The following is an 8,192-nucleotide window of genomic DNA, read 5'->3' on the forward strand; positions in this document are numbered from 1 at the left end:
TAAAGGTGCGGACATTGAATCATAGAGATGTACAGCATGGAAACAGACTCTTTGGTCCAACCCGTCCATGCCAACCAAATATCCCAACCCAATCTAGTCCCACCTGCCAGCACCCTGCCGATATCCCTCCAAACCCTTCCTATTCATATACTCATCCAAATGCCTTTGAAATATTGCAATTGTACCAGCTTCCACCACTTCCTCTGGCAGCTTATTCCATACACGCACCACCCTCTGCATGAAAAGGTTACCCCTTAGGTCTGTTTTATATCTTTCCCTTCTCAACCTCAATCTCTGCCCTCTAGTTCTGGACTTCCCGCCACCAGTGAAAAGACATTGCCTATTTATTCAAGCGTGTGAAATGCTGAGGATGGGAGTGCTTCTGGTCAAAGGCGAGGTGGAAGGGCATCTTGGTCTCAATTTATTATATTATAAAGATTCAGCAGCAGCATTAACCAGCACTGAGGATTGGCTCAGAGGAAGATTACTGAAGCCTTAAGTGAGAGGCCGATGTATTGAAAACATTCTAAGAGATTTTCCTTAAGAAAACGGTATTTTGTTACTTTGACAGCAAGAACGGATTTTGCTCACATCGTCTCCACATCAGTCTCTTGATCCAGTAAACACTCCAATCCAGCGTACATTGCTTTCATTCCAACACAGGAACGCGTAGTATTCGCTCTCCATCTGGGATAATCTAAACTGACAATGTCATTCTTTGAATGGAGAAATGCAGCAGGGAGTTGTTAGTGCAGCGGCGATCTATTGGGCTAGTAATCTTTGAAAACTGGAACGTGGCAGCTGCTGTTATTTAAATTAGATGAATAAAATCTGGAAAATTAACCCAATCTCAGAAACAGAGACAATAACTTTAATATGCTGAAAACTCATTCATTCATGTCCCTTCGAAAGGGAAATCTGCCGACCATAACGAGTCCTGTCAACATGTGACTCCAGACCCACAATAATGTAGTTCACCCATAAATACCCTCTGACTCAATTCAAGGTGAATTAAGAATGAAGAACAAATGGTCTTCAGATCAATGATAACAACTTTTCGTGGGAGAATAAGGAAGCATAAAAATACATGGACAACGGGGGAAATGGGAATCGTGTCTGTGTGGACTCGAATTCAACTGTTTATCAAACTAAGTAGACAAAAGGATTCCCGCAACGCCAAGAAGTCAGGGCCATGGGGTGACTGTAGGAAGGGATTCAATTACCCACTGAGGTGTAAACTCACTTGCTCAGTCAGAATGCGCACAGGCCATTCACCACACCCATATCTGAGAAGTAATCACTCCGGGGAACAACTGACAGAGTGAACAGCAAGTTTACAAATAACAGCAGGAGGTCGATTCTGCTGTTATCGCAGCTGTTAATCCCAACCAGCAATGAACCATGTTTGTATGCGTGTTTCCAGTGGAGTTCCACTGTTTTTTGATGTAGACAAATGATTTAGAATTAGTTGTAGGAGCCATGATTCAGAGATTTGCTGATGATTCAACAATTGGTCGTGTAGTTGACTATAATGAAGAATGTCAGAGGCTGCAGGGATGTATCAATAAGAAGGAAAGGAAAAATGGCGAATTGCATTGAATTCAGACCAATGAGTGTTAACGAAATTGGGGAGAAGAAACAATAGCAATGAGTATTATGTGTGGTGTAGACAGACAAAGAGATCTTGGAGTGGACATTCATGATCGCTGAAGATCAATAGACAGGGGAATCAATTGGACGGAAGTACGTACTGTAGATGCTGGAGATCAGAGTCAAGATTAGAGTGGTGCTGAAGAAGCACAGCAGGTCAGGCAGCATCCGAGTTGCAGACAAAAAATGACGTTTTGGGCAAAAGGCCTTCATCAGGTATAAGGCTTGGAGCCTCGAAGTTGGGGAGATAAATGGGTGGGGTGGAGTTTGGGAGAATTTAGCTGAGACAGCAATAGGTGGATGGATGTGGAGATAAGAGTGTTAGTTCGGAAAAGAGGTTGGAGTGGATAGGTGGGTAGGAAGACAGACATTTGGGACAAGTCAGTAGGACGGTGCCAAGCTGGAAGGTTGGAACAAGGATAAGGTGGGAGGTGAGGGGAAATGAGGAAACTGGTGAAAACCACATTGATGCCATGGGGTTAAGTGTCATGAGGCAGAAGATGAGACGTTCTTCCTCTCGGCATCGGGTGGTGAGGGAGTGGCGGTGGAGGAGGCCCAAGACCTGCATGTCCTCGGGAGGGTGGTGGGTGGAGTTGAAGTGTTCTGTCACCGGGCGTTGGGTTTGATTGTTGCCGGTGTCCTGGAGCTGTTCTCTGAAGCGCTCTGTGAGAAGGTGTCTGGTGGCCCCACTGTAGAGGAAACTGAATCGGGAGCAACGGATGCAATAAATAGCATGTGTGGATGTGCAATTGAATCTTTGATGGATGTGGAAGGCTTCTTTGGGGCAATGGGCAAAGGTGGGGGTGTGTGCGGCAGGTTTTACAATTCATGTGTTGGCAGAGGAAGGGTGCCGGGAGGGGAGCGTGGGTGATTGGAGGGCGTGGACTTGACTAGGTAGTCATGGAAGGAATGGTCTTTGCAGAAAGTGGATAGGGGTAGGGAGTGAAAAATATCCCTGGAGGTCAGTGTAACTGATCTTTTTTAGAAACCCACTGACTCTCACAGCTATCTGGATTTCAACTACTCCCACTGCACCTCCTGCACCAATGTTATGCTGTGTTCCCAACTCCGCCGCCTCTGCCGCATCTTCTCCAAGAGGACCAGTTCCACAACAGAACACAACAGTTGGCCTTTTTCTGTAATGACCGGAACTTCCCCTCCCATGTGGTTGAAGATGCCCTGTAATGCATCTCATCCATGTCCTGCACGTCCATCCATGAACCCCATATCTCCAAACACAACAAGGACAGATCAAGGACACGAGGAAGGCCCTCAACTTCCATTCCACAAATCTCCGCAAAAATCGCATCATCCGCTGACATTCTCACTATCTCTAAATTGACCCCACCACCAGGGATATATTTCTCTCCCCAAACCCATTCGTTTTCCTCAAAGACCTTTCTCTCCGCGACTACCTAGTCACGTTCATGCCCTCAAATGACCCACCATTCCCTCCCAGGACCTTCCTCTGCCACCGAAGGAATTGCAAAACCTGAACGCACATCGTACCCCTCACTTCTGTACAAGGCTCCAGGGAAGCCTTCTACATCCATCAAAGGTTCACCTACACTTCCACAGATGTCATTTGTTGTATCTGCTGTTCCAGATGCGGTCACCTCTACATTGGGTAGACCGGATATCTTCTGACAGAGCAATTCAGAGAACATCTCCATGATACCTGCAAGAATCAACTCCACTGCCCTATGGCCAAACATTTCAACTTCGCCTCCCACTCTCCTGAAGATATGCAGGTCCTAAGCCACCCCCATTGCCACTCCCTCACTACCCAATGCCTCATGTTCTTCGTCGGGACCCTTGAACCCCATGGCATCAATGTGGACTTCATCAGTTTCCTCATTCCCACTCCCTCCTCTTACACCAGTTCTAACCTTCCAGCTCAGCACCGTCCTCCTGACCTACCCCACCTGTGTATTTTCATTCCCACCTATCCATTCCACCTTCCTCTCTGACATATCACCGTCAATGCCCACCTCTATCCACCTAATGCACTCTCAGCGACCTACTCCCCAAACCCACGACCTCTCATTTATTTCTCCACCCTTTCGGCTGTCTGTCTCATTCCTGAGGAAGGGCCTTTGCCCGAAATGTTGATTGTTCCTCAGATGCTGACGGACTTGCTGTGCTTCTCCAGCACCACTTTCATCTTGAGGGGAATAAGTTGATTGAGAGGGATTGTGGGTTTTTCTGTTGTTGACCACAGACTGTTGCAGCTACTAGAACTTTAGCAAACACCAGTTTAGGGAATAGCTAAAAGTCTGAGCACAAGTGTGGTCACTGCATTAATCAACATTTATTAAGTTTTTAGATTAAAGATGGAGGGCTGAAGTATGCAACTTTGCCCATCAAGACTGATTCACCACTCAATTAGTTTATCGTTGATTCCTTCCTTTCAAAGTCAGTCTGCTATTGGCCTTGGAGGGGAACTTGCAAATGGTGGCGTTCCGTTGAATGTTCCAACCTTGTCCTGTTAGTCAGTACAGGTGTTCAGCTTTGAAGGTTCGATCAAAAATTCTCGGGTGACTTACGCCAGTGCATCGTGTAGTTGATGCACTCTGCTGCTATTGTGCCTTAACGGTGAAAGGAATAAATATTCAGGTATTAAATCGGGTACAATCAAGTGACTGCGTTATGGTGGAATGGTGTCCAGTTCCTTAAGTGTTGTTGAAGTCACACCCATCTCGGCAAATGGAGAGAGTTGTGTTCCACATCTCATTTGTACCTTGCAAACGATGTAGGATTCACGGAGCAATGAGTTGAGTTTACAATCCGAAACTGTCTACCAATGGACATGTTTTTGTTGTGAAAGTGTTTATACAGCCAGTCTCAGTACGTTTTTCCCAAATTCTAGCTCCGTAGACGAAGACACAGGGAAATTAGGTTACAGCAAAGCCATTGAATGTCAATGGAATATGATAAGGCTCTCATTTGTCAGATTTATAATGACTCTATTTCGTTCTTGTGTGGACCAATCTGATTCCAATCGCTAGCTGAGTTCAAGTTCCAATTCTCGTCTGTGCTTGAAATTTCAACCGTTGCCTCACATAAAGTTCTCCACCTGCCTTAATAATATATAAGGACGCTACAAGGGACAGCAGAGATTTACGAACATGGTGCCAACCCTGTAAAAAAATGGAGCTCTATAATCACATTTACAAACTTTCAATATTCGTGGGATCTTGACAGGGTAGATACGGGCAGATGGTTTGCCCTCTGGTATGAGGAGAGCACCAGAGGACATGAACTCAGAATTAGATATTACCTATTTAATTCAGAAATGAGGAGGAATTTATTTGCTCATGGACCAGTGATTCTGTGGTTCTCTTTCCTGAAACAGTTGTTGAGGCTGATTTGTTGTGTATTTCCAAACTGTGCCAGACAGATATTTAACCAGAAAGTCGATGAAGCATTATCGTGGTTAGGCAGGAGAATGGAGGTGAAGATTATCAGATCAGCCATGCGTTCGTTGAATGGCGGAGAAGACTCGATGGGCTGAATGGCCGACTTCCAATCCTATATCATTTGATGTAACGCCTTAATTTATTGATAAGTTTAGAATTCTGAGGGGATGGGATAAAGTGATAGAAAAGGCTTATCAAACTGATCAGACAGATCAGGAACTAGGCTCATAAACTGCTGAACAAGAAATGTGCTGTGGCTTGGAGGCATAAATGGCACTGGGCACACCACAGATGGGCATGTGCAGACGCTGTGATTGTTAAAGAAAATTCGTGGATCTTATGTTGTTGTTAACTTGGTGATCACGCTGGATGATGGATCGCGGTATGATTCACACAACAAAAGGTTGTGAAAGAATGAATGATTTGTTTCATTGCAAAAGTTTTCTGCAGTTCCAATTCAATTGACTGTTTAAAATACTGATCAGAACTTTGTGTGGAGTGTTACATTAAAATTCACAATCCCACAGGATAAAATATTGCACCCGATCTCTCCTTATTTTTTTCCACTTTCATTCGATGTAAATTCATAGAAAGTCAAGATGGAATGAAAGGAGGAAAGAAATGTTGCACTCTTTCATTATACCAATTTAACTTACAACAGAAACAAATTGCTTAATTTCAACTTTGATGAGGAATCAATTTATCTCAAATCTCCGGTGCAAAGAAGGGCAAGAGCAAGATTCTCCATCCAATGTATCCTAAAGATTCGAGGCACAAAGGGAAACCACAGCTGCGTTTGATAGACGTAACAGCCAGAGTAGGATTCAAATCCACACATGCGCAATGAAAGAGCAATCCATCGCCTTAACCTCTGGGCCACTTCAGCCCATGGCAAAGGCGCTCACATGTGACCACATCAAGATTACATAAGGTGCACCGAGGGGATAAGAAATTCCCTGAGCGGAATCGAATTCACGCCATTATGTTTCTGCTTTCAGTGGAATAATAATACCAGCAAATTCCAAGGGATTGACCTCGTCCTTGGAAGGAATACCTTGTCCTTGATTTATTCCGAGTCGGAAATGTCTCAGAATGAGCCAGCAAACATGAAATTCCCGTCACATTCACACGCACATTTAGTCTTGATGCATAATTTCTGCAGACAGTTTCTCTCTCACGTGAAGAAGTATATACGGAGAGAGAAGTGAAGGTGATGTTTTAGCTCGATGGGCTTTCTCATATGGCTGAACCTGAAGTGGATAAAATTCCCGGAAATGCAGTATTGTTCGTTTTATTTTATTAATTTTGCTGCAACTTCACTTTGTTCATTGCAATGATCGGAAGTGAATTGGATTTATGTGATTGGAACGTTAAATGTTGCATTCAATTTTGCTCCGAATTTATTTCAACTTAAAGAAAATACTGATGAGAAAAACAGAAGGTTAAACTACAAAACAAGATGCCAGTTTTGATGCTCAGTTAGTTTGGCAGATGTCAGTGGTGTCAAATGAACCCAACATCATGGCGAATGACCTCCCACCTTTAAGCCATTGGATTAAAGCAGGAAATCGATCTCTAAGGGACGGGTCACTTCCTATTCATTATGGAATAGTCTTCCTTGACAATATACAAAATCTGCTCAGTTCCATTTATAATGCTTCATGTGGAATATTAATAGAAATCTTTCAAAACTCTGAGGGTTTTTTTTGCTGAATCTTACTCAGCAGCATACGTTTCCGATATTTCTTTGCATCTGAAGTCGTCCAAATTAGATATTGTTTCCTCGCACCTTCTACCCCCACAAGCTGGCCACAGGCTGTCTCTCTCCTGATGAAACTCACTGCTTGTGTGTCTCTTATTGTGCCTTTCCAAGTATTTTGGAAACGGATTCTCTGAGTGACAGAAATTCTGCTCCCATAATTTCTTTGTCCTACATCGATGGTTTTGAAAGCCTGACGTTCAGAAATATACGAACTTGAAAGAGTGAATTTGCCACCTATTTACTCTCTCCAAACCCCAAATACTCTGGAAAACTTCCATTCGGTTTTCCTTGGTTCAGTGTCAAATTTTCCAACACACAAATAAATAAAATGCCATCCCCACTAAACGCCGTTAGCATCGTCTCTAATGCCTTAGCTGCTCAGTAAACGCTGGCAGTGCCCTCTCTGATAAAATCACCGATTCCCTACAATGCAGAAAGTACAGTTCAGCCAATCGAGTCTGTAGGGACACTCTGAACAGCATCTCAACCAGATCGAGCTCCCGTCTCTATCCCCGCAGGCCCCTGGCTTGTGATTTCAATTAAACCTGCTGGAATAAAACCTGGCATCGTGTGACTGCTGACCTTATCGCTCTGTTACCCATGGCTAACTCACTTAACTTACTGAATTCACTCTCTGGACACATCAGCGCAATTTAACATGACCAATCTACCTAACCTACAGACTTAACAGCAGTTCGAACCACTGAGCAAATGTACCATCACATTGAACACTATCTGTATCATTTACACACTGGTAACTCAGCCGAGTGAAAGCAAGCTGCGCCCATCAACCGGAATTCAATGCACTCAGACGTGGTTCTGCGCTGTACAACCTCAGTAGTTCTGCTGGAAATGTTTCTGCACTCAGGTCTGAATGGGTTTACTCTGTTTCCTGCCTCAGATTCCTTCTTTAAATAAACACATTAGTCAGGAACAACTCTATATAATGGTTTTCATTGCAACACAAACACAATGTGCAGTTTGCTGAAGTTACGTGTTTGCACTTTCACTGACACTCTCTCTCCCCAGGAGCTGCAGTCCTTCCCCAGCTGATTCAGACAGCACTGTCTTTCCTGTGACATATCCAATCGAGAATGAAAGGCCAAGCATGAGGGACACTAACCACGATACTATGGAGGACAACATCGAAGGAGGCCCTTCAGCCTGTTGTGGCTGCACTTGTCCAACGCAACTGCTTAACGATCTGAATCAAGTCTTCCATTGTTTAGCCCATAGTATTATATGTTTTGGCATCACAAATTAACATCTCAATTTTTTTTTCCTCTCTGACCCTTTCAGCACATCTACTCAAAACTTTTTGCCTTTTCCCTAAATCTCTTGGCCCCAGTGTTCGATCCCTC

Source organism: Chiloscyllium plagiosum, unplaced genomic scaffold, assembly GCF_037043375.1.
Source record: "Chiloscyllium plagiosum isolate Xiang-an unplaced genomic scaffold, Cpla_swu_hap1 HiC_scaffold_42, whole genome shotgun sequence".
NCBI lineage: Eukaryota > Metazoa > Chordata > Chondrichthyes > Orectolobiformes > Hemiscylliidae > Chiloscyllium > Chiloscyllium plagiosum.